Genomic DNA, 27,933 nt, shown 5'->3' with positions numbered 1-27,933 from the left:
ATATCAGTCCTTCCAATGAACACCCAGGACTGATCTCTTTTAGAATGTACTGGTTGATCTCCTTGCAGTATTACTCAGCCATAAAAAAGAATGAAATAACGCCATTTGTAACAAAGTTAAAAAATTAACTTAAAGAATATTATACTCAGTAAAATAAGTCAGGGAGAGAAACATGAATACTGTATAATATCACTTTAATGTGGAATCTAAAAAGTAATACAAATCAATGTACATGAAAAAAAGGAATGGCCTCACAGATATAGAAAACAGATGTGTGGTTACCAAAAGGGTGAAGGGAAGAGGGAAAAATTGGGGATATGGGATTAATATGTACAAAGTTCTATGTATAAAATAGATAATAAGGATTTACTATATAACAGATGGAATTATATTCATTATCTTAAAATGGCCTATAATGGAGTATAATCTGAAGAAATACTGAATAACTGTGTTGTACACTTGAAGCTAACAAAGTATTATAAATCAACTATATTTCTATAAGAATAACCAGAGTGGCTGATTGGAGAAAAAATGACTTATCTATAGGCTGTTTACAAGAGACTCAACTCAAAACTAAAGACCTACACAGATTGAAAGCAAGGGGATGGAAAATATATGTCAAAAGATAAAACATTATTAAAATAATAATATTATTAACACCATACACAAAAATAAACTCAAAATGGATTAAAGATCTAAATGTAAGACCAGAAACTATAAAACTCCTAGAGGAGAACATAGGCAAAACACTCTCCGACATAAATCACAGCAGGATCCTCAATGACCCACCTCCCAGATTATTGGAAATGAAAGCAAAAATAAACAAATGGGACCTAACTAAAATTAAAAGCTTCTGCACAGCAAAGGAAACTATAAGCAAGGTGAAAAGACAGGCTTCAGAATGGGAGAAAATAATAGCTAATGAAACAACTGACAAAGAATTAATCTCCAAAATATACAAGTAACTCCTGCAGCTCAATTCCAGAAAAATAAATGACCAATCAAAAAAGGGTGAAAGAACTAAACAGACATTTCTCCAAAGAAGACATAAAGATGGCTAACAAACACATGAAAAAATGCTCAACATCTCTCATAATCAGAGAAATGCAAATCGAAATCACAATGAGATACCATTTCACAGTCAGATACCAGTCAGAATGGCTGCTATCCAAAAGTCTACATGCAATAAATGCTGGAGAGGGTGTGGAGAGAAGGGAACCCTCTTACACTGTTGGTGGGAATGCAAACTAGTACAGCCACTATGGAAAACAGTGTGGAAATTCCTTAAAAAACTCGAAATAGAACTGCCATATGATCCAGCAATCGCACTCCTGGGCATATACACCCAGGAAACCAGAATTGAAAGAGACACATGTACTCCAATGTTCATTGCAGCACTGGTTATAATAGCTAGGGCATGGAAGCAACCTAGATGTCCATCTGCAGACGAATGGATAAGAAAGCTTTGGTACATATACACAATGGAGTATTACTCAGCCATTAAAAAGAATGCATTTGAATCAGTTCTAATGAGGTGGATGAAACTGCAGCCTATTATACAGAGTGAAGTAAGCCAGAATGAAAAACATCAATACAGTATACTAATGCATATATATGGAATTTAGAAAGAGGGTATCCTTAACCCTGTATGCGAGACAGCAAAAGAGAAACAGGTGTATAGAACAGTCTTTTGGACTCTGTGGGAGAGGGTGAGGGTGGGATGATTTGGGAGACTGGCATTGAAACATATATGTTGTCGTATGTGAAACCAGTCACTTGTCCAGGTTCGAGGCATGATGCAGGATGCTCCGGGCTGGTGCACAGGGATGACCCAGAGGGAGGATATGGGGAGGAGTGAGGTGGGAGGGGGGTTCAAGAAGGGGAACACATGTACACCCGGGGCGGATTCATGTCAGTGTATGACAAAACCAACCAATATAATATTGTAAAGTAATTAGCCTCCAATTAAAAAAAAAGACAAAAAATAATATTATTATAATGTTACAAAGTACAGTAGGAAACACGTTATCATGAATGATAACTAGGTATGACAAATAACACTATTTGAGCCCAAGAATTTGATCTAACTGTTCAGTCAGATATAAATTATATAATGTATTTGTTGAAGATGATTAGGTGAAAAGGAGGCAAAACCAGAATAGACAAAAATTATCTTAAAATTCAATAGAAACAAACAGAAATTCCACAAGTTAACATTTTAAATAGGTCAGTAAAACCACAAATTAAACACTACATTGGAAGCATTGGAAAGCAATAAAGGAAGATCCATATATGGAAAATATGAATGACATGATAAGAATAATAGAAAGTAAAATACAAGATTCATCATATATCTAACACGAATTCCAAAAATGAGAGTAGAGAGAGTAAGTGGAGAAGAAATATTGGATAATTTCCAATGATTTTAAAAGATATTAATTCTCACATCTACAAATGATAAGTATCAAGCAAGAGAAAGTGAAGAAAGGAAGGATGGAAGAAAAGAAGGAGGAAAAGAAGGAAGCAAGCAGGCAGAAAATCTGTTTGCCAATGTATGGTAGAAAGTTAGAGCTTCAAAATCAAAGTGAAGCTCTCAAAAAGAGAAAGAGAGATAACCTCTATTAAAGTAATTCTTGTATTGATTTCACCAACAATGCAAAATAGAACTCAGAAAATACTATCTTCAAGGAGCTGAGAGAGAATGGTTTTCAGTACTGATTCAGTTCAGTTCAGTTGCTCAGTAGTGCTCGACTCTTTGAGAACCAATGAACCACAGCAAGCCAGGCCTCCCGGTCCATCACCAACTCCCGGAGTCCACCCAAACCCATGTCCATTGAGTCGGTGATGCCATCCAACCATCTCATCCTCCGTCATCCCCTTCTACTCCTGCCCTCAATCTTTCCCAGCATCAGGGTCTTTTCAAATGAGTCAGCTCTTCACATCAGGTGGCCAAAGTATTGGAGTTTCAGCTTCAACATCAGTCCTTCCAATGAACACCTATTACTGATCTCCTTTAGGATGGACTGGTTGGATCTCCTTGCAGTCCAAGAGACTCTTAATAGTCTTCTCCAACACCACAGTTCAAAAGCATCAATTCTTTGATGCTCAGCTTTCTTTATAGTCCAACTCTCACATCCATACAAGACCACTGGAAAAACCATAGCCTTGACTAGACGGACTTTGTTGACAAAGTAGTCTCTACATTTTAATATGCTGTCTAGGTTGGTCCTAACTTTCCTGTCAAAGAGTAAGCATCTTTTAATTTCATGGCTGCAATCACCATCTGCAGTGATTTTGGAGCTCCCCTACCCCCAAAATAAAGTCAGCTACTGTTTTCACTGTTTCCCAATCTATTTGCCATGAAGTGATTGAACCAGATACCATGATCTTAGTTTTCTGAATGTTGAGCTTCAAGCCGACTTTTTCACTCTCTGCTTTCACTTTCATCAAGAGGCTCTTTAGTTCTTCTTCACTTTCTGCCATAAGGGTGGTGTCATCTGCATATCTGAGGTTATTGATATTTCTCCAGACAATCTTGATTCCAGCTTCTGAGTCATTCAGCCCAGCGTTTCTCATGATACTCTGCATATAAGTTAAATAAGCAGGGTGAGAATATACAGCCTTGATGTACTCCTTTTCCTATTTGGAACCAGTCTGTTGTTCCATGTCCAGTTCTAACTGTTGCTTCCTGACCTGCACATAGGTTTATCAAGAGGGAGGTCAAGTGGTCTGGTATTCCCATCTCTTTCAGAATTTTCCACAGTTTGTTGTGATCCACACAGCCAAAGACTTTGGCATAATTTAAAAAGAAGAAATAGATGTTTTTCTGGAACTCTCTTGCTTTTTCATAATCCAGCAAATGTTGGCAATTTGATCTCTGATTCTGTCAAACTGAATTTATATATATAAAAAAATTCCCAGCAAACCAAATTCTAGGACTTGACAGCTTCACAGGGAAATTGTATCAAACACATAAAGGAGAGCTAATACCTATCTTTCTCAAACTTATTTTTTTATTGGAGGCTAATTATTTTACAATATTATATTCTTTGGTTTTGCCATTCATTGACATGAATCCGCCCTGGGTGTACATGAGTTCCCCTTCCTGAAGCCCCCTCCCACATCCCTCCTCCCCTTATCCTCCCTCTGGGTCCTCCCCGTGCACCAGCCCTGAGCATCCTGTATCATGCGTCGAAGCTGGACTGGTGATTCGTTTCACATATGATAATATACATGTTTCAATGCCTTTCTCCCAGATCATCCCACCCTCACCCTCTCCCACAGGGTCCCAAAGACTGTTCTATACACCTGTGTCTCTTTTGCTGTCTTGTATACAGGGTTATCATTTCCATCTTTCTAAGTTCCATATATATGTGTTAGTATACTGTATTGTTATTTTTCTTTCTGGCTTACTTCACTCTGTATAATAGGCTGGATGAGTTTCATTCACCTCATTAGAACTGATTCAAATGTATTCTTTTTAATGGCTGAGTAATACTCCACTGTGTATATGTATTTTAACGAAGAGTAAGACTCTGAAATTCATTCTATGAGATCTCCATTTCCTTAATACCAAAACGGAACAAAAATATACAGGTCCATACCTCTGATGACTATAGATGCAAAAATCCTAAACAAAATATTAGCAAACCAAATATAACAATATATAAAAAGGGCATATGCAATGATCAGGAGGATTTATTCTAGGGATGAAAAGATGGTTCAGTATTCAAAAATCAATCAATGTAATACACCCCACTAACAAATGGGCACAGGAAAAAAATTCAACATCCATTCATATAAAAATTCCATTTAAAGTTGGTATAGAGAGCACCTATCATACCATGATAATAAGCCATTTATATCAAATTCACAGATAACATCATATTCAATGGAGAAAAGCTGAACGCAGGAACAAGCCAAGGATTCTACATTTACCACATTTAATTAACACAGTGTTGTATGTCCTCGTCAAAGCAATTAGACCAAAAAATTGTCATCTTAATTGGAAAGGAATATTAAACTGTTCTTGTTTGCAGAAGGAGGTTTCACAGGTGACTCAGTGGTGAAGAATCTGCCTGCTAAAGCAGGAAATGTTGGTTGGATCCCTGGGTTGGAAAGATCCCCTGAAGAAGAAAATGGCAATTTTGCCTGGGGAATCACATGGACAGAGAAGCCTGGAGGGTTACAGTTCAAAGGGTCACAAAAGAGTCGACATGACTTAGTGAGTAAATAACAACAATTTGCAGATGACACGATACTATATAGAGGAAACCCTAATGTGTGATGAATTGCCAACCCACTTCAGTATTCTTTCATAGAGAAGCTCTTGGAGAGAGGAGCTTTGTGGGGGTCCATGGAGTGGCAAAGAGTCAGAAACAACTGAGTGACTAATACTTTCACTTCATTTTCAATGTGTGCTTAGTTGCTCAGTCACCCTAATATTTCACTCAAAACTATTATGAATTCAGTAAATGAATTCAGTGAAACTGCAGAATGCAAGATTATCATACAGTATGTTGCTTTCTATTCATTAGCAAGCTATCAGAAAGAGAAAACAAGAAAGTAATCTCATTTAAGATAGTATCCAAAGAGTAAAATAACCAGGAATAAATTTAACCAAGGAGGTGAAAAACATACAATCTGATAATTATAACACATTGGTGAAGGAAATTATCTATTTTTTCGATTATACGAAAAAGAAAAGACAGAAAAGATATTTTGTGTTAATGAGTTAGAAGAATTAATAACCGAAGTGGCTATAATACCAAATATACAGATTTAATGCAATCCACATCAAAACGTTCAAGATGATTTTTACAAAATTAGAACAAATAATCATAAAAGTTATATGAAACCCTATAAAGCCTAAATTGTCAAAGCAATCTTGAAAAGTGAAAACAAAGTTATAGGTATTATGCTTCCTGGCTTTAAACTATATTGCAAAGCAACAGTATGCAAAACAGCATGACACTGGAACAAAATAGACACATGATTCAATGGACTAGAATAGAAAGCCCAGAAATAAGCCTACATACCTGTGGTCAACTAATCTAAAACAAAGAAGGCAAGAATATACCTCTTCAATAAATGGTGCTGAAAAAATTGGAAAAGTGTATCTAAATAATAGGAAAAGAACATTTTCTCACATCATATAAAATGAATTCACAATGGAAATAAAGTCCTAAATATAAGAGCTGAAACTATAAAACTAGAAGAAAATGTAGACAGAACACTCTTTGACATAAATCATAGCAGCACTCTTTTGTATCCATCTCCTGTCTCCTTAAGGGAAATAAATAAAGCAAAAATAAACAAATTGGACATAATTAAATGGATTTGTGAAACAAAAGAAACCATTGACAGAATGAAAAGTTAACATACTGAATGGGAGAAAATATTGACATGAAAATATGACATGATCAGTAGGGGTGAATATCCAAAATTTATATACAGTTTGTATATCTTGATATCAAACCCACACAAGAAACCAATTTAAAAAAGCTAAGAAGAATGAACAGATATTTTTCCAAGGAAGACATACAGATGGACACCCAATGAAAAAATGCTCAGTTTTACTAACTGTCAGAGAAATATAAATCAAAACAATGATGAGCTATTATCTCACACCTGTTTAAATAGATGTCATCAAAAGTCTGCAAAAACCAAATGTGGTCAAGGATGTAGGGGAAAGGAACACTAGTATACTGTTGACAGGATTGTAAATTGGTGCAGCCATTATGGAAAACAGTATGGAAAGCATTATGGAAAGCAGTATCTAAAAATAGTACCGCCATATGATCCAGCCATTCCACTGCTAGGTATATATATATAAAAGTGAAAACACTAATTTGAAAACTCAGTTTTCATAGCAGCACAATAATAGTCAGGATATAGTAGCAATCAAAGTGTCCATCAGTAAATGAATGGATAAATAAGATGTGATGTATGAGTAGTAATCTATGGGAATACTATTCAATCATAAAAAATACAATCCTGTCATTTGTAACAATATAGATGGACCTAGGAGATATTACGCATAGTGAATAAATTCAGAGAAAACAAAATATTCTGTGATATATACTTACATATGAAATTTTAAAAATGCAAGTAATGAATGTATATAATAAAACATAAAGAGAGAGATATAGAGAACAAACTTGTGATTAATGGTCAAGAGAGGGAAAGGGGGGGTAAATTAAGGTATGGAATTAAGAGGTGCAGACTATGAGATACAAAATAAATAAGGTTGAATAGCTCAGTGGCATATAATAATTATTTTGTAATAGCTTTTAATTAAGTATAATCTATATAAATATTGAATCTCTATGTTGTATACATCAAACTAAAAAAATATTGTAAATCAATTATAATAAAGTAAAATTAAATTAAGTAGTTAAAATATCATTGATCCATAAATAGAATTACAGGTGTTATTTGATAAATCCAGATCATAAAAGAAAATTCAAATACATCTTTCTAAGAATTTACCAATGAACGTAAAGGTCTAATGAGACCAGAGAACACTTTGTGCAAAATTAGTGTTTGAGCTTATGAATAAAGTGATTAATATATAACATTTAGGAAAATATAGGGAACAGTTATAAAATGTGCCCATATGGTGGGTAGTCTGTATAGAAAACCTCAAGAATTTTAAAGACCATGTATCATGAAAACCTCAGTCTTTCACTACAATAAAATGAAAATTGAATTTTATTAAAATTATAAGACACACACACGGATGACAGGTATGGCAGTACTTAAATATTTTATATTCATACATGATTGTGTTAATATTTGCAAAACACAAATAGGTAAAAAGATACAAATGACATCAAAATCTAGGAAAAGGGACACAGGTTAAACAGAAAGTAGAAGAAAGGAAATGATGAAGAAAAGTTAAGGATTAAAAATTAAAGATATAGCTGAGAAGATTAGCAAAACCAAAAATTTCATTAAAATTTGGAACAAAATAAGCAAACCTTTGGTGAAATAAAGAAAAATTATAGAAGGTAAAACTTTAGAAAAATATGCAAAATGTGAACAAAGTTATAAATACAAAAGGCCTTAAGATCTGCATTTCCCTGATGAGTCCTGATGTTGAGCATCTTCTCATGTGCCTGTTGGCCATCTGAATGTCCTCTTTGGAAAAATGTCTGTTGACGTTTTCTACCTTTTTTTAGTCAGGTTATTTGTTTTGGAATTGAGTGGTATGAGTTTTATATATATTGTACAACATGGGGAATATGGCTGATAACAAGGAACAGAGCATAACCTTTAAAAATTGTGACTTACTATATTTTACATCTGCAATTTTTGTAATCGTGTACAGCAACTATACTTCAATTAATAAAAAGAGTTCTGAAGATTGGCTGCACAAAATGTGAATGTACTGAATACCACTAAAATGTATGCTACAAAATGGTCCAAACTGGTAAAGTTTAAATAATATGTTTTACCACAGTTAAAAAATAAAAAGAGAAATTAAAGATGAAGAAAATAAAAATATTAAAATTGTAACACTTAATACAAAACCTTAGACATTAAAATAACATTATTCTCAAATATCTTTCAACTGACAAGTCACTAGACCCAGATAATTTTAGAACCAAGTTCTAAAAATCACTAAAGATGAAATAGTTTAAAATGGAATCTATTCTAGAAATAGCAAAAGAAGATGTGTTTTCAGCATATTTTATGAGGATTGCAATCAAAGAATTGTAATTGAAAAGGCTATTATGAGATAAGGTTATTATATGTCATTATTCCTATCAAAAATTATTAGAAATATTTTAAGTTAAATATTAGGAAAACTAGTTAAATCAAGAATAAGTTGGGTTTATTCTAGAAATGCAGACAGTTTTGCATTTAAAATTGATTTGTATAATTAAATATCATAGAGAAATTAAGCAATTACAAGGATTTTAAAAATACCCTAAACTCACCCTGAACAGATTTTAAAAATGATTTAATCATGTGAAAAACATCCAAATAAGCAAAGAGGGATAATATTAATTTTAAAGAACAGTTCAGTCGCTCAGTCGTGTCCGACTCTCTGCGACCCCATAAATCACAGCACGCCAGGCCTCCCTGTCTATCACCAACTCCCAGAGTTCACTCAAACTCATGACGACAGAGTCGGTGATGCCATCCAGCCATCTCATTCTCTGTCGTCCCCTTCTCCTCCCGCCCCCAAACTTTCCCAGCATCAGAGTCTTTTCCAGTGAGTCAACTCGTCGCATGAGGTGGCCAAAGTATTGCAGTTTCAGCTTTAGCACCAGTCCTTCCAATGAACACCCAGGATTGATCTCCCTTAGAATGGACTGGTTGGATCTCCTTGCAGTCGAAGGGACTCTCAAGAGTCTTCTCCAGCACCACAGTTCAAAAGCATCTATTCTTCAGTGATCAGCTTTCTTCACAGTACAACTCTCACATCCATACATGACCACTGGAAAAACCATAGCCCTGACTAGACGGACCTTGGTTGGCAAAGTAATATCTCTGCTTTTTAATATGCTATCTAGGCTGGTCATAACTTTCCTTCCAAGGACTAAGCGCCTTTTAATTTCGTGGCTGTAATCAGCATCCCCAGTGATTTTGGAGCCCAAAAAAATAAAATCTGACATTGTTTCCACTGTTTTTCCATCTATTTCCCATGAAGTGATGGGACCAGATGCCATGATCTTTGTTTTCTGAATGTTGAGCTTGAAGCCAACCTTTTCACTCTCCTCATTCACTTTCATCAAGAGGCTTTTGAGTTCCTCTTCAAGTGCTGCACTCAATATGCCAGCAAATTTGGAAAACTCAGCAATGGCCACAGGACTGGAAAAGGTCAGTCTTCATTCCAATCCCAAAGAAAGGCAATGCCAAAGAATGCTCAAACTACCGCACAATTGCACTCATCTCACACGCTAGTAAAGTCATGCTCAAAATTCTCCAAGCTAGGCTTCAGCAATATGTGAATCATGAACTTCCAGATGTTCAAGCAGGTTTTAGAAAAGGCAGAGGAACCAGAGATCAAATTGCCAACATCTGCTGGATCATGGAGAAAGCAAGAGAGTTCCAGAAAAATATCTATTTCTGCTTCATTGACTATGCCAAGGCCTTTGACTGTGTAGAGCACATTAAACTGTGGAATATTCTGAAAGAGATGGGAATACCAGACCACCTGACCTGCCTCTTGAGAAACCTGTATGCAGGTCAGGAAGCAACAGTTAGAACTGGACATGGAACAACAGACTGGTTCCAAATAGGAAAAGGAGTACGTCAAGGTTGTATATTGCCACCCTGCTTATTTAACTTATATGCAGAGTATATCAAGAGGAACGCTGGGCTGGAAGAAGCACAAGCTGGAATCAAGATTGCTGGGAGAAATATCAACAACCTCAGATATGCAGATGACACCACCCTTATGGCAGAAAGTGAAGAGGAACTCAAAGGCTTCTTGATGAAAGTGAAAGAGGAGAGTGAAAAGGTTGGCTTCAAGCTCAACATTCAGAAAATGAAGATCATGGCATCTGGTTCAATCACTTCATGGGAAATAGTTGGGGTAACATTGGAAACCATGTCAGGCTTTATTTTTTTGGGCTCCAAAATCACTTTGGATGCTGATTGCAGCCATGAGATTAAAAGACACTTACTCCTTGAAAGGAAAGTTATGACCAGCCTAGATAGCATATTAAGAAGCAGAGACATTACTTTGTCAACCAAGGTCCGTCTAGTCAAGGCTATGGTTTTTCCAGTGGTCATGTATGGATGTGAGAGTTGGACTGAGAAGAAAGCTGATCGCCGAAGAATTGATGCTTTTGAACTGTGGTGTTGGAGAAGACTCTTGAGAGTCCCTTGTACTGCAAGGAGATCCAACCAGTCCATTCTAAAGGAGATCAATCCTGGGTGTTCATTGGAAGGACTGATGCTAAAGCTGAAACTGCAATACTTTGGCCACCTCATGCGACGAGTTGACTCACTGGAAAAGACTCTGATGCTGGGAGCGATTGGGGGTAGGAGGAGATGGGGACGACAGAGAATGAGATGGCTGGATGGCATCACCCACTCAATGGACATGAGTTTGAGTGAACTCCTACGGTTGATGATGGACAGGGAGGCCTGGCGTGCTGTGGTTCATGGGGTCGCTAAGAGTCGGACACGACTGAGCGACTGAACTGAACTGAACTGAACTCACTTTCTGCCATAAGGGTGGTGTCATCTGCATATCTGAGGTTATTGATATTTCTCCCAGCAATCCTGATTCCAGCTTGTGTTTCTTCCAGCCCAGCGTTCCTCATGATGTACTCTGCATATAAATTAAATAAGCAAGGTGACAATATACAGCCTTGACGTACTCCTTTTCCTATTTGTAACCAGTCTGTTGTTCCATGTACAGTTCTGATTGTTGCTTCCTGACCTGCATACAGGTTTCTCAAGAGGCAGGTCAGGTGGTCTGGTATGCCCATCTCTTTCAGAATTTTCCACAGTTTATTGTGATCCACACAGTCAAAGGCTTAGATAATGCCTAATTCACATTTCTAATATAAGTACTTTCTTCCTTTGCCATTTATATAGAAAACGATCAGAAAGTTTTAATATTTATTTAGTATTTCATTTGTGTAAGTCTTTTGTCTACTAGGTATCTCTGAACTACAATTATAGGAGATAGAATCTCTTTTAGAGCTGCTGTCAAAGTTGTCTGATTTTTCACATTTTCCCTTGTGTATACACAGCTTTCAGTCTTTCCTTTTGCTTATCTACACTGTTTAGAATCATGGGATCAAGTGATCTTTGCACTCTTGTCACCATAATGACTGAGTGTCAAATCCAGCAGATCACCTAATAGTCTTGCCTTGTTTGCACTCCAGTCATGCTGTGTCTGATGGCTACTTGAGCAAGTGTGAGGAGATTCCATCAAGGGAAGAAGGGAGTACTGGGATTTATGGTGAGAAAGAGCCAGTGCAGAATATGGCTTGTCAAAAGAGATGATGTTCTGCTGAGTGAGGCAGCAGGCAGTCCAAACCATGAAGGAAAGAACAGGGGAATAAGTACTCTGAATTTGCATGCCTTCCTCCCTCTGATTTTTCTTAGTGCTCATATTGACCACATCCAACTAAAAGCCAAAGGGCAAAGTAGCCTCTTGAAATACACACCCAACAGAATAAACTTTCAAGGAGAGTTGAGAGTAGTTGTGAAACAAAGAAGAGAAAATGTCTTGCATAATTTGCAAGATTATATATGTTCAAATTCCCAATGATTAATTCATAGTCATTTTATTTAATTATATGCTTTTATCAAGTCTTTCTTAATTTGGAGATTCTGGTATATGACTTGGTTGGAAGCCAGTTACTCCATACATGATGATATATCAAAATAATTAGGTTACATTCAAGTCAAATATATTTTTGAGAATAACATGAATTATATCTTTAGGCAGTCCTAATACCATGAATACACTGAAATGTATTAGCATCCATATGAATGAGACTCAAAGACAACTCTTATAATTTCCAAACAGAAATATAACTTTTCCCTTCTCACATTTAGTATTTAAAGTGTATGGGTGGCAATTTAACTAGCGGCAGAGAATTTTACATTAGAATTCATCTTTAAAAATTTCAGTACTGATTGACTAAAATCTAAAAACTGCCAAGGGTTGGGCTCAAGACTTGTGAAATTTCAGAGAAAGAGAGTTCAACTGATGTATTAACTATCTGTTCTTCTCATGTCTGTAAGTTACATCGCAGTACTAAGATATATTACCAGAAATCAAGTAACTAGACATATTTTCTGAATTGATACTTTCATTATTAAAAATCATTCCCTTAATAGTCATAATGATAATTGTATACTAGTTATAGAAGATTCAATGTGTACTTGGCCCAGGTGAAAATTTTTTACATGAATTAATTTAATCCTCACAAAACACTTTGCTATTTTAGCAGTATTTTTTGCATGTTTTAGAAAATAATGTTGAAGACATTGTCTATAGTGTTGAATACTACAACACAAAAATGTAAATCTTCAGTCTCACTAAATTCTATGAGAAATATTTTTCCCCTTAGTTTACTTTGTATGTGCATAGTGCATGTATTTTGGAATATAAATGTGTAAGATATACCTTTAAATTTTAAGTATATATTTTCACAAGTTTAAATTCTGAGTGCAATAAGCACAGCTCAGGTGCCTAATAGTATCTACTTTCTCTGCTCACATGATTATTACATATCCCAAATGCCAATATTTTGCATCAAGTTCAATCTTATTTTGTTTCCTTCCATTCTGTTTGAAATATATGGCAGGTACATTCTTAATAAATAAGGTAAAGTTAATATTGGCTTGATAATAGTCTCAACAGCAGGAACTCTGCCTTTGATAATTAATAATATGGTGACATAGTTTTGCTTCCACCCACAGGAATGTATCTTTCAGAGCAATTTCAGGCATATAAAAAAGAAACATAATTGTTTCACATACCTAGACATTGGGTTATTACATAAATGTATATCCTTATGAATATTAATGAATATTTCAAATCACTTGTAAGAATCCATTAATCCTCACTGTTTTATTTTCTAAGCATAAAAATAGCTAACAGGCACATATCAGAGCAACTCTCTTCAATATAAATGTATATGATCACATGAACATACATCTTTGCCCTTTAGGGAATAGGTTTGCTGAAATAGTGGATAAATCCATAGTAGAAAACTACCATAACTATTTATAAAGAAGGGTGGGGACTCACATACTTTTTAGAATACAATTTGACTGTGAGAAGAAAAAAAAAGGACAAGTTTTTCCTTAGTTTTACCACCTAGGAAAACACCATTATCTTATTGATTAACTCTGGCCCATTATGTCAATATTATGTACCCTAGATTACTGGGGACTCCATGACTACTGACAGATGTTTCCTGGCTCTTTAATTTGGCTGGTGAGTGGTGAAATCTGGTTGTCATTTGTTTTCCCTTTCTAATTTGCTCTCTGCCCTTCTGGACTGTGCTTTATGCCTGAGTTGTTAGCTTGATTTAGACTACCTTAGCACAGCTTCCGGAGAAGGCAACAGCAACCCACTCCAGTACTCTTGGCTGGAAAATCCCATGGACAGAGGAGCTTGGTAGGCTGCAGTCCATGGGGTCACTGAGTCAGACATGACTGACCGACTTCACTTTCACTTTTCACTTTCATGCATTGGAGAAGGAAATGGCAACCCACTCCAGTGTTCTTGCCTGGAGAATCCCAGGGATGGTGAAACCTTGTAGGCTGCCGTCTATGGGGTCGCACAGAGTCAGACACTACTGACGCGACTTAGCAGCAGCAGCACAACTTCATGTCCTTGGGCTTCCATTTGGGTTTCACTAATGGGAAGTCCCAGGATATTTGAGGGGTAAACCTAGACAGCATATTAAAAAGCAGAGACATTACTTTGCCAACCAAGGTCCGTCTAGCCAAGGCTATGGTTTTTCCAGTGGTCATGTATGCATGTGAGAGTTGGACTGAGAAGAAAGCTGATCGCCGAAGAATTGATGCTTTTGAACTGTGGTGCTGGAGAAGACTCTTGAGAGTCCCTTGTACTGCAAGGAGATCCAACCAGTCCATTCTAAAGGAGATCAATCCTGGGTGTTCATTGAAAGGACTGATGCTAAAGCTGAAGCTCCAATACTTTGACCACCTCATGTGACGAGTTGACTCACTGGAAAAGACTGATGCTGGGAGGGATTGGGGGCAGGAGGAGAAGGGGACGGCAGAGAATGATCTGGCTGGATGGCATTACTGACTCGATGGACATGAGTTTGAGTCAACTCCGGGATTTGGTGATGGACAGGGAGGCCTGGCGTGCTGTGATTCATGGGGTCGCAAAGGGTCGGACAAGATTGAGCGACTGAACTGAACTGAAAGGAGTTTAAAGTCAGGTTACCTATCATCCTGGTAATCTCCTTGCAAATCTAATACAGTTGTGTTTCATTTCTTGAGGTTAGTCCTAGCTTCTCCAGAGACGGCCTTACACAAAATTTTTCTCTCACCTTTCCAGGTCTTGGTGTGTACAGGGAAAGAGCAATTTAGCCAAGATGGCATGGTCAGGCTCTCTCACTCCCACGGCTTCTCAGCTCTTGCCCCACAGTTTGTAAATGATGGTTATGTAACAGCTGAGATCACTTATAGCACTGTGCATGTGTGTCATGAGGTATTCACTTCATCGTGGGTTGCTGTGGGCTATATATATATGAACTTCACCTAAAAAATGGCAGCATTACTGCTGTGTCACAGTTGTATCTATTCGGTCAGCCATGAGAGGAGAGAAGAAATGTGGCTTCAGTTCTTATGGCTCCTTGAGTCACCTTCCAGTCTCTTAGCTGACGCCTTGCCTACCCTTGGTTCAGTGAACAGTGTGAACAGAAAGACAGTTGGTGTCACAAACAAGATAAGTGATACATTTGGTGTAGTAGGCAGGATACCCAGCAGGCAGAGAAACCTGAAGTTCTACAGAAGAAGAATCGACAGGATACCCAGCAAGTAGGGGGCCTGATGGAGAAGGCAATGGCAAGCCACTCCAGTACTATTGCCTAGAAAATCCCATGGATGGAAGAGCCTGGTAGGCTGCAGTCCGTGGGGTCGCTAAGGGTCGGACATGACTGAGCGACTTCACTTTCACTTTTCACTGTCACACATTGGAGAAGGAAATGGCAACCCACTCCAGTGTTCTTGCCTGGAGAATCCCAGGGACAGGGGAGCCTGGTGGACTTCCGTCTATGGGGTCACACAGAGTTGGACACGACTGAAGTGACTTAGCAGCAGCAGCAGCAGCAGGGGGTCTGAGGCTCTACTGGATGGAGGGAGCCAGTGGTCACCATATAGCATATGGTAGCATGTCATACCATGTGGCCATGATTCTCTCAGCTTGGGTCCAGTGGAAGACTGAGAAGCAGTGGACATTTCACTGGATAGCATTGAAAAGGCACTGCAGATGGTGAGTTCCCATTTGCCAAACAAGGCATCATGGACTTCTGCTGGCACCGTGGGGTGGGTTTTATTGACTGCCCTGAAGGCAAATTTGGATAGTGCCCCCTGTGGTGCTGCATTGGTGCGCAATGTGCAGAGATGCCTGGAAAAATGTGTATTTGCATTAAAGTAAGAACTCCATGGCCCTGAAGAACCCAGCATCTCTGACAGTGAGGTAGTAGGTGGTGATGATGGTGAACACTATGAAACTATGCGTCCCTGCTTGGCAGCAAGGCCTATTGTAAGCATGAGATTACAATGGGCCCAGTGGGGATGCCCCTGGAGGGGGCCCCAATGTGACTGTGTTCACAACATATTGACCATATACTCCAGTGGAATTTGTTGACTTGGGCACACAATTTCAGCAGAAACAAGGGGAACCCTTGGCAGCATGACTCTTGTAACTTTGGGACACAGGAGTGGATGGTATCACTTATTTCAGGGACAAGATAGAATGGTTGGCATCTATAACCACGCACCCCTTGTTGAAACAAAGGCTAGGCTACTCATGCATAGGGCACCTGACCAAATGCACACCCTCATGGAATGGATAAATGCTGCCATCCACATCATGTGGTTGAATGCAGGAGGGATCCTAGATACTGTGAGTAAATGGCATGTCTATGCCAAGCTGACCTAAGTGGTGAGAGAACTGGGCATGAAGAAGTAGATATTTAACCTACACACCCGAGGCCCAGGTGATGATTATTTTACTGGCATCTGAGAAGCCATTTTGAACAATGCCCTGTCTACCACTTTTTGATCCCTGACTGTTATTCTTGTACCTGATGTGGGGTATCTCTCTATGGGGAGATCTCGGTGATGGCTAGCTTGGGAGAAATAGACAGACAGAGGCATACAAAGGGGATTAGAAGTGTAAAGACCCTAAAGGGGGCCTGAGCTGGTAAAGGCCCCATCCAGGTGATGAGAAAGCAAGTATGGGGTGATTTGCTGACAGTGAGTTGACAGGAGTAAAACTGATGGACAGCCCAATGCTCTGTTGTCTTGTTGGTCAGGCTGTTCACCAAACCCACGGTAGGTAAGGTGCAACCAGGGAAGACAGAAGGCTCTAGCAGCTGTGGGGACTGCAGACATGTTTATTTTCTCCAGGCAGCAGCAGCAGCAAGTCTTCAAAGACTACTGATATACTAAGACAGACAAAAGTGGCCTATGGCCAGGTAGGCATGCAGGCCTAGTGCTAACAAGGTCAGCAATATCATTGTTTACAGAAGATAGGGTATGAGACCATGAGAGAGTGGGGCAGGAGAGCCTGACTATGTGCTGTCAGTTAATTTCCCCACAATCCATCCACCCCTCAGGGTCTTCTGTCCCACTGTTTACACAGACGCAGCCCTCTCTAGCTTTTTCTGGTGTACACCACTGCTGCTTTCACCCATATTCCACAACAATAGTAAAGGCTACAACAACAAACCACTGGAGTGTGGGCTACACATCCAATACAAATCAAAACCCAATGCCCGGTATTGGACAGGCTGGCCCACCACTCCTGCAGTGGGTCTCTGGTAAGGCATCGCTCGTCATGGATTTCTCACATCCTGTGGCTCCACATGGAGCATAACAGCGGAAGTTATGATAGACCACAGGGAGAGTACAAATTCACTTTTGACACCAAGGCAGCTCCCACTGGACCTGGCCAGGTGACACGCACATGAAAGGCCCAGGTGCGTGTCACCCAGGGGACAACCTGAGAGTCCTGTTGTAGCCCTTTCCCCCGTGGGGCTGGAAGAGCTAACCACCACATGTGGGGTGCCTTTATCTTTCATGGCCGAGTCCAGTCCACTGTCTGGAACCTTGGGTTCCACAGCCAGACTTTAGGAGAATATCTGCTGTTGCCACCTGCAGTTGTTCAGTTCAGCAGCATGATGCAGAAGAGCCTCCACAGGGGTGACTCCACCCCTGTGCGGTTTTACACTGAGAACCTGTAAGACCCCCAATAGGCATAGGTTCAGGAAGAGGGAATGAATAGACAGCCACAAACCTTTTTTTAACAAACCATTATATCATTCATTCATATCCACTGCCTGTGGGTGATATGGGACATGGAATACTCATTGAACTCCCAGCCTCTTTTCCAAGTCTTGGACTTCCCTTCCGGTGAAATGGGTGCCCTGGTCACTCCCTAAAATCAGAGGATGACCATACATGGCTTTCAGGCAGTCAAGCACCTTAAGTGTACAGCGTTTGTCAGGAGCCGTACATGGCCAGGCAAATAGTGAACCTGTAGCTGTATCTACAGTTGTTAAAGTGAAGCTGGCTTTCTCCATTAGTGGCAGAGGCCCTGAAAGGTCCACTTGCCACTGAGTCAAAGGAACTCTTCCCCTCACCACCTGTCCATTGGTGGCTGCCAGACTGTGGGGGTAAAGAGCTTCCTGGGCACATGTGGAATATTCATGGCAGGCATCTGCTATGTCTATCCAAGAAATAGGAAGATACCACCTTTTAGTGATTGTCCACATGGTTTTTGTCCCTGCATCATGCAGGCATCAGGGTAGCCAAGCCTCTACCTCATTAGGAGGGGCTTGGGTCGCCCATCTGACTCATGAGAATGTGTCAGCTTTATCATTTCCTGGGCTCGCCACAAGCAGGTGCCCAGTTACATCCTTTTTATGTCTTAAGTCCCGTAGATCTTGTCACATGGCTTGTCTCCACAGGGGTCTGTGGCCTACTAGCCTCTGCTGTGTTTTCCAGGTAGTTATCTATAAAGTTAGGCCCTTATAAGCTTCCCAACTATCTGTACAGATAGTAAGGGATGCTGCTTCATGTTTGGCCACTATCCAGACAGCGTGTAACTCAGCCCACTTGGCTACTTTGACCAGCCCCAGAGTCAAACCATATGATGTCTGTAGCAGGCTGGATGGCTAGGGCAGTGCAGGAGGAGGCTTGGTTCCATCTGGACCCATCATTATACCAAGCCTGGGCATTTATCATGGTTTACCTTCCTTGAAATGTGAGGGTTCTGATTCCAGTAATCGTGCTGTCTCCACATGTGTGCACTGTAAATGTCACCAGTCCCGAAATGTGTGGTAATTCTGGAGACAATGGGCTGGCAGACAGGGAACTCCTTTGCTCTAAGGATGTCCCCCACTTAACCAAATTTGGGGTCTGTGTTATTCCCATCCTGGGAGTGGACTCCCAATACTGTAGCCAATCTGCTATGGGATGTGTTGTCTTAACAAGCAGCTGGCCTTCCCCATGATCGCCTTTGTGGACAACAAAGCGGTATACAGAGCTGCCAGCTGTTTCTCTACCAGAGAGTATCTTGGTTTTGCCCCCTTGCGCGACTGGTACCAAAAGCCTAAAGGAGCATGCAGCTGCTCCTGTCATTGACACAAGACCCATCTAAACCCTTCCTGGATAGCATGTACATCTATTTAAAAGGTTTTGTGGGATTCATTACCCACAATGTTTGTGCCTGCTGCACTGCTTGATTAGTGGCTCAGAATGCCTGTTCTACAGTATCTGACCAGTCCCATGTAACCCCACTTCTTATCAATGAGTACAAGGGTTTTGCCAGTTGGACTACACAAGATGAGGTATGAACATCCTACCATAGCCAAAGAGGCCAACATAGGTCTGTAACTGGGTCACTGTTGTGGGCCGTCGGAACATTTGTATTTTATCAACCACTGTTTCCGGTATAAATTTTATCTTACCTGATCAGATATTTCACAAGAATTTGACAGACAATATAGGCCCTTGGATTTTAGTGGTGTTTACCCGACAAGACCTTTTAGAACTAACACCCAAAAAAGATGTCCTTTTCGTTATAGGGGACTGGAATACAAAAGTAGGCAGTCAAGAAACACCTGGAGTAACAGGCAAATTTGACCTTGGAGCACGGAATGAAGCAGGGCAAAGGCTAATAGAGTTTTGCCAAGAGAACTCACTGGTCATAGCAAACACCCTCTTCCAACAACACAAGAGAAGACTCTACACGTGGACATCACCAGATCGTCAACACCGAAATCAGATTGATTATATTCTTTGCAGCCAAAGATGGAGAAGCTCTATACAGTGAGCAAAAACAAGACCAGGATCTGACTGTGGCTCAATTCCTTATTGTGAAATTCAGACTTAAATTGAAGAAAGTAGAGAAAACCACTAGACCATTCAGATATGACCTCAATCAAATCCCTTATGATTATACAGTGGAAGTGAGAAATAGATTTAAGGGACTAGATCTGATAGACAGAGTGCCTGATGAACTATGGATGGAGGTTCATGACATTGTACAGGAGAGAGGGACCAAGACCATCCCCATGGAAAAGAAATGCAAAAAAGCAAAATGGCTGCCTGAGGAGGCCTTACAAATAGTGGTGAAAAGAAGAGAGGTGAAAAGCAAAGGAGAAAAGGAAAGATATAAGCATCTGAATGCAGAGTTCCAAAGAGTAGCAAGGAGAGATAATAAAGCCTTTCTCAGCCATCAGTGCAAAGAAATAGAGGAAAACAACAGAATAGGAAAAACAAGAGATCTCTTCAAGAAAATTAGAGATATCAAGGGAACATTTCATGCAAAGATGGGCTCGATAAAGGACAGAAATGGTATGGACATAACAGAAGCAGAAGATATTAAGAAGTGGTGGCAAAAATACACGGAAGAACTGTACAAAAAAATCTTCACGACCAAGATAATCATGATTGCATGATCACTGACCTAGAGCCAGACATCTTGGAATGTGAAGTCAACTGGGCCTTAGAGACATCACGACGAACAAAGCTAGTAGAGGTGATGGAATTCCAGTTGAGCCACTTCAAATCCTGAAAGATGATGCTGTGAAAGTGCTGCACTCAATATGGCAGCAAATTTGGAAAACTCAGCAGTGGCTACAGGACTGGAAAAGGTCAGTCTTCATTCCAATCCCAAAGAAAGATGCCAAATAATTCTCACACTACCGCACAATTGCACTCATCTCACATGTTAGTAAAGTCATGCTCAAAATTCTCCAAGCCAGGCTTCAGCAATATGTGAACCATGAACTCCCAGATGTTCAAGCAGGTTTTAGAAAAGGCAGAGGAACCAGAGATAAAATTGCCAACATCCGCTGGATCATGGATAAGGCAAGAGAGTTTCAGAAAAACATCTATTTCTGCTTCATTGACTATGCCAAAGCCTTTGACTGTGTGGATCACAATAAACTGTAGAAAATTCTGAAAAGATGGGAATACCAGACCACCTGACCTGCCTCTTGAGAAACCTGTATGCAGGTCAGGAAGCAACAGTTCGAACTTGACATGGAACAACAGACTGGTTCCAAATAGGAAAAGGAATACGTCAAGGTTGTATATTTTCACCCTGCTTATTTAACTTCTATGCAGAGTACATCATGAGGAATACTGGGCTGGAAGAAGCACAAGCTGGAATCCAGATTGCTGGGAGAAATATCAATAACCTCAGATATGCAGATGACACCACCCTTATGGCAGAAAGTGAAGAGGAACTAAAAAACCTCTTGATGAAAGTGAAAGAGGAGAGTGAAAAGGTTGGCTTGAAGCTCAACATTCAGAAAACTAAGATCATGGTATCTGGTCCCATCACCTCATGGCAAATAGACGGGGAAACAGTGGAAACAGTGTCAGACTTTATTTTTTGGGTCTCCAAAATCACTGCGGATGCTGATTGCAGCCATGAAATTAAAAGACGCTTACTCCTTGGAAGGAAAGTTATGACCAACCTAGATAGCATATTAAAAAGCAGAGACATTACTTTGCCGACAAAGGTCCGTCTAGTCAAGGCTATGGTTTTTCCCGTGGTCATGTATGGATGTGAGAGTTGGACTGAGAAGAAAGCTGATCACCGAAGAATTGATGGTTTTGAACTGTGGTGCTGGAGAAGACTCTTGAGAGTCCCTTGTACTGCAAGGAGATCCAACCAGTCCATTCTAATGGAGGTCAGTCCTGGGTGTTCATTGGAAGGACTGATGCTAAAGCTGAAACTCCAATACTTTGGTCACCTCATGGGAAGAGCTGACTCACTGGAAAAGACTGATGCTGGGACTGATTGGCGGTGGGAGGAGACGGGGATGACAGAGAATGAGATGGTTGGATGGCATCACTGACTCTATGGACATGAGTTTGAGTGAACTCCGGGAGTTGCTGATGGACAGGGAGGCCTGTCGTGCTGTGGTTCATGGGGTCGCAAAGAGTCAGACACGACTGAGTCACTGAACTGTACTGAACTGAACCGCCCATCCACATGATGCTAAGTGTTTATAAGCTCTGTTGCACTCTGGTCTAAATCTGCAAAAGAATCAGAGGTTAGTAACACATCATCAATATAATGAAACAGTTTCTCTGATGTAGGGTGAGGGGATTTCCAAATTCCCTGCTACTAGCCCATGACATATTGTTGGGCTCTACAGATGTCCTTCGGGGAGGACTTGGAACGTCCACTGATGTCCTTTCCAAGTGAAGCCAAACTGATCTTGACTCTCAGCAGCTATAGTTACGGAGAAAATAACATTAGCTAAGTCCACAACATAGTTATAAGTACTCAGCACTGTAGTTAATTGGTCCATCAAGTTGTGGATTGATGGCACAAAAGCATGCATAGGCGGCACCATTTTATTTGGTTGTCTATAGTCCACAGTCATCCACCAAGAGCCATCAGGTTTCCGGACAGCCCACATAGAAGAGCTTAATGGACTGTGCAGTACATAAAATGCCCACTTTTGCTTCTAAGCAATGGTGGTGCCTATTTCTTTCTGGCCACCCGGTAGGCGATATTGTCTCACAGTCACTGCCCTCTTGGGTGTTGGCAATACCTGTGGGGGATGCTTTGCATATTCCCTCACAACTGCCTTCACAACATGTGCTTGGAGATGGAGTTCCACCACAGAGGTCTGAAACACAAGACCTTTCAAGACGTTTGTCTCCAAAATATATTCTGGAATTGGGGACATGTACACAGCGTGCACTTGCACAGGAAGGCACCCAATTTCCAATGGTAAGGACACAGCCTTTACTCCAATGCTTTGCCTACCACAGCCATCAATACATGCACTGAGGCCAGGAAACTGTTCTGGTTTGCTATTACCAGATGGCATTTAGCACTGGGGTTAGCCAGGTCCACTACTTTTTGTACCCTGGTCAGTTACCAGTGAACTGCAAGTTCCACATGCGGCCTCTGGTCTCCGCTTGGGCTCTCTGTTTGGGTACCTTGGTCTGAGCCCTGTTCAAAATGGAACAGGGCATCAGTAGAGACATCTCCAGTTAGCATAAAGTCTTTTATCTCAACCGCCCATACCTCATGCTGTGGGTGCTTTTCGCATTTAGTGAACTGTTGCTCTGGACTCAATTGCTTACATTGTTCTAGGAGTACAGCATTAGGTTGCTTATCAATTTTATTCTTGTCAAGTCCTGCTGTTATTAAATTACTCCATGTTTGTGCCCGTGTCATCCGGGTGGGGCCTTTGTCAACTCGGTTGCTGTTCGGGGCTCTAACAGTACTAAGCCTTTCAGCCTGCTGTTGCCCTTCTGAGTCTCCCAAACTAGCCATCACCGAGGTCACCTTGTAGATAAGGTGCCCAACGTGGGGTGTAAGCATAGCAGGCGAGGATCCACCTCGCACTGTTTAAAATTCAGTTCAGTTCAGTTCAGTCGCTCAGTCGTGTCTGACTCTCTGTGACCCCATGAATCACAGCACACCAGGCCTCCCTGTCCATCACCAACTCCCGGAGTTCACTCAAACTCATGTCCACAGAGTCGGTGATGCCATCCAGCCATCTCATTCTCTGTCGTCCCCTTCTCCTCCCTCCTCCAACCTTTCCCAGCATCAGAGTCTTTTCCAGTTACATCTGTTTAAAATAGCGTCTCGCTTACCACAGTGAAACGCCCATTGTCTGGACTCTGGGCATTCAAGTTAAACATCGCCTGTCTCAAGGCCAATTTTCTCACCACTTGGGTCAACTCGGCATAGGTATACCATTTACTCACAGTCCCTGGTAGCTCTCCCGCATTCGCCCACAGGGTGCAGATGGCAGTACTGATACACTCCAGGGGGTGTGTCTGGTTAGGTGCACCCTGTATGAGCCGCCTTGCATTCTGCAATAACTGTCTCAATGAGGGTTGTGTGGTCAGGGATGCCACCCACCCCTGTGTCCCATAGTCATAGAACAATGTTCTCAATGTTTCCTCATGTCCCTGCTGGATCTGCTTGCCCAAGCCGACCCACTCTGCCTGAGTAAATGACCGATATGTTGTGAATTCAGTCACATTGGGGGACCCATGGGGATGCCTCCCCGGAGCCATGGGTTGCTCGTGCTTCAACTTTTGCTGTACAACAGGTCTCACTGACAAGCAAGGACCCATAGGCTCCTTACCTTTCATCACCTCATAGTCTGAGACGCCATGGCCCCCAGGCCACACAACTCTCTCTCTGGTGTCTGCACCTGTTCTAGCTTCTCTGCCCGTCTCTGCAGTTCGCTCACTTGCACAGTATCACAGAGAGCACTCTCCACATTTGCCTTCAAGGCAGCCAACAAAATCCACCTCACAGTGTTAGCAATAGTACGTTCTGCTTTGTCCGGCAAGTGAGAGCTTGGGTTGGACTAGTGGTTTGTCAAGGTTCCATGGTTAGGGGAGCTTGCATCTGTATTCTCTTGGGTGGAGTTGTATCTCTTCTCTCTGGAGTGCAATGAAGTGTCCATTAGTGAGTTTTGGTGTTTCTATGGGTTTGATATGGGTTTGGGCAGCCTGTCTTTTAATCCTCATGGCTATATTCCTGCTTTGCTGGAGGATTAGCATGATATATCTTGCACTGGAACTTCTTGGCTCTTGGGTGGAACTCCGATTCAGTGTATGTATGGAGGCTTTTGGATGAGCTCTTGTTGATTAATGTTCTCTGGAGTCAGGAGTTCTCTGATGTTCTCAGGTTTTTTAGTTAGTTAAACCTCCTGCCTGGGGCTTTCAATCTTATACTTACAGTAACCTCAAGACTTCTTCATCCATACAGCACAGAAGAGAAAACATCTAGGTTAATGCTGAGACAACTCTTCGTAGCGAAGGACACCCACAGTTTCACAGAGTTGCATGAAGAAGAGAAGAGGGAGGAGTGAGATAGAGGTGACCAGGAGAAGAGGGGGGATCAAAAGGGGAGAGAGCAAGCTAGCCAGTAATCACTTCCCTATGGGCTCTCCACAGTCTAGACCCCTTAGAAATGTTCATGGAGTTACACCAAGAAAAGAAGAGGGAGGAGTGAGACAGAGGTGGCCAAGAGGAGAAGATGGGGAATCAAAAGGGAGAGACAGGGGAATCAACCTGCCGAACTTCAGGCTCTACAACAAAGCCACAGTCATTAAGACAGTATGGTACTGGCATAAAGACAGAAATATAGATCAATGGAACAAAATAGAAAGCCCAGAGATAAATCCACACACCCATGTACACCTTATCTTTGACAAAGGAGGCAAGAAGATAAAATGGAGAAAAGACAGTCTCTTTAACAAGTGGTGCTGGGAAAACTGGTCAGCCACTTGTAAAAGAATGAAACTAGAACACTTCCTAACACCATACACAAAAATAAACTCAAAATGGATTAGAGAGCTAAATGTAAGACCAGAAACTATAAAACTCCTAGAGGAGAACATAGGCAAAACACTCTCCGACATAAATCACAGCAGGATCCTCCAAGAACCACCTCCCAGAATATTGGAAATAAATGCAAAAATAAACAAATGGGACCTAATGAAAATCAAAATCTTCTGCACAGCAAAGGAAACTACAAGCAAGGTGAAAAGACAGCCTTCAGAATGGGAGAAAATAATAGCAAATGAAGCAAGTGATGAAGGATTAATCTCCAAAATATACAAGCAGCTCCTGCAGCTCAATTCCAGAAAAATAAATGACCCAATCAAAAATTGGGCCAAAGAACTAAACAGACATTTCTCCAGAGAAAATATAAAGATGGCTAACAAACACATGAAAAAATGCTCAACATCCCTCATAATCAGAGAAATGCAAATCAAAACCACAATGAGATACCATTTCACACCATTCAGAATGGCTGCTATCCAAAAGTCTACATGCAATAAATGCTGGAGAGAGCGTGGAGAGAAGGGAACTGTTGGTGGGAATGCAAACTAGTATAGCCACTATGGAGAACAGTGTGGAGATTCCTCAAAAACCTGGAAATAGAACTGCCCTGTGATCCAGCAATTGCACTCCTGGGCATACACACCGAGGAAACCAGAATTGAAAGAGATACATGTACTCCAATGTTCATTGCAGCACTGTTTTTAATAGCCAGGGCATGGAAGCAACCTAGATGTCCATCAGCAGACGAATGGATAAGAAAGCTTTGGTACATATACACAATGGAGTATTATTCAGCCATTAAGAAGAATGCATTTGAACCAATTCTAATAAGGTGGATGAAACTAGGGCCTATTATACAGAGTGAAGTAAGCCAGAAAGAGAAACACGAATACAATATACTAACGCATATATATGGAATTTAGAACGATGCAAATGATAACCCTGTATACGAGACAGCAAAAGAGACACAGATGTATAGAACAGTCTTTGGGACTCTGTGGGAGAGGGTGAGGGTGGGATGGTTTGGGAGAATGGCATTGAAATATGTATATTATCATATGTGAAACGAATCGCCAGTTCAGGGTAGATGCATGTTACAGGATGCTCGGGGCTGGTATGCGGGGATGACCCAGAGGGAGGATAAAGGGAGGAGGGAGGTGTGAGGGGGATTCGGGAGGGGAACTCATGTACACTCGAGGCGAATTCATGTCAATGTATGGCAAAACCAACCAATATAATATTGTAAAATAATTAGCCTCCAATAAAAATAAAAATTAAAAAAAGGGGAGAGACAAATCTAGCTAGTGATCAGTTCCATAAGTGTTCTCCACAGCCTGGAACACCCAGAGATTCAGAGTTAAGTAGAGAAGAGAAGGGGGAGGGAGGAGATATAGGTGACCTGGGGGAGAAAAGGGAGAGTCAAAAGGGGAGAGAGCAATCAAGTCAGTAATCACACCCCTAAGTGAAAATGGGTACTGAAGATTAGATTCATAGAGGTACAAAATTGATAACAAATACCAAAAAGCAAGATTAAAAATCTAGAGTAGAGGTTAGAGTCTCAAAAATACATTATTAAAAATACAAAACAAAATCAATCATAAAAATTATAAAAAATACAGAGATGAAATTTGCTTTAAAAACATGGTATTTTTTTCAAGGTAATAGTACATTATAAAATTGAAAATTAAAGGAGTAATAAAGAACTTTAAAAATTAAAAATTAATAATTTTTTATTGGAGGCAAATTATTTTACAATATTATATTGGTTGGTTTTGCCATACATTGACATGAATTCGCCCCGGGTTTACATAAGTTCCCCCTTCTGAACCCCCCTCCCACCTCCCTCCTCCCTTTATCCTCCCTCTGGGTCATCCCTGCACGCCAGCCCCGAGTATCCTATAACATGCATCGACCCTGAACTAGTGATTCGTTTCACATATGACAACATACGTGTTTCAATGCCATTCTCCCCAATCATCCCACCCTCACCCTCTCCCACAGAGTCCCAAAGACTGTTCTATACATCTGTGTCTCTTTTGCTGTCTCATATACAGGGTTATCATTTGCATCTTTCTAAATTCCATATATATGTATTAGTATGCTGTATTGGTGTTTTTCTTTCTGGCTTACTTCACTCTGTATAATAGGCTCCAGTTTCATCCACCTCATTAGAACTGTAAAAATGTATGTAAAAATTTCTCTGGAGCTATTGTGGTCATGTGGGGTCAGTTCAGTTTCAGATAGTTCCTTTTTCCAGCCATTGCTTGTTCACAAGTTTTATGCTGCTGCTGCTGCTAAGCTGCTTCAGTCGTGTCCGACTCTGTGCGACTCCATAAATGGCAGCCCACTAGGCTCTCCAGTCCCTGGGATTCTCCAGGCAAGAACACTGGA

Source organism: Moschus berezovskii, chromosome 10 (assembly GCF_049115385.1).
Source record: "Moschus berezovskii isolate FMDL1 chromosome 10, NW_MosBer_1.0, whole genome shotgun sequence".
Classification (NCBI taxonomy): domain Eukaryota; kingdom Metazoa; phylum Chordata; class Mammalia; order Artiodactyla; family Moschidae; genus Moschus; species Moschus berezovskii.
Note: the sequence above shows the minus strand (reverse complement) of the source record.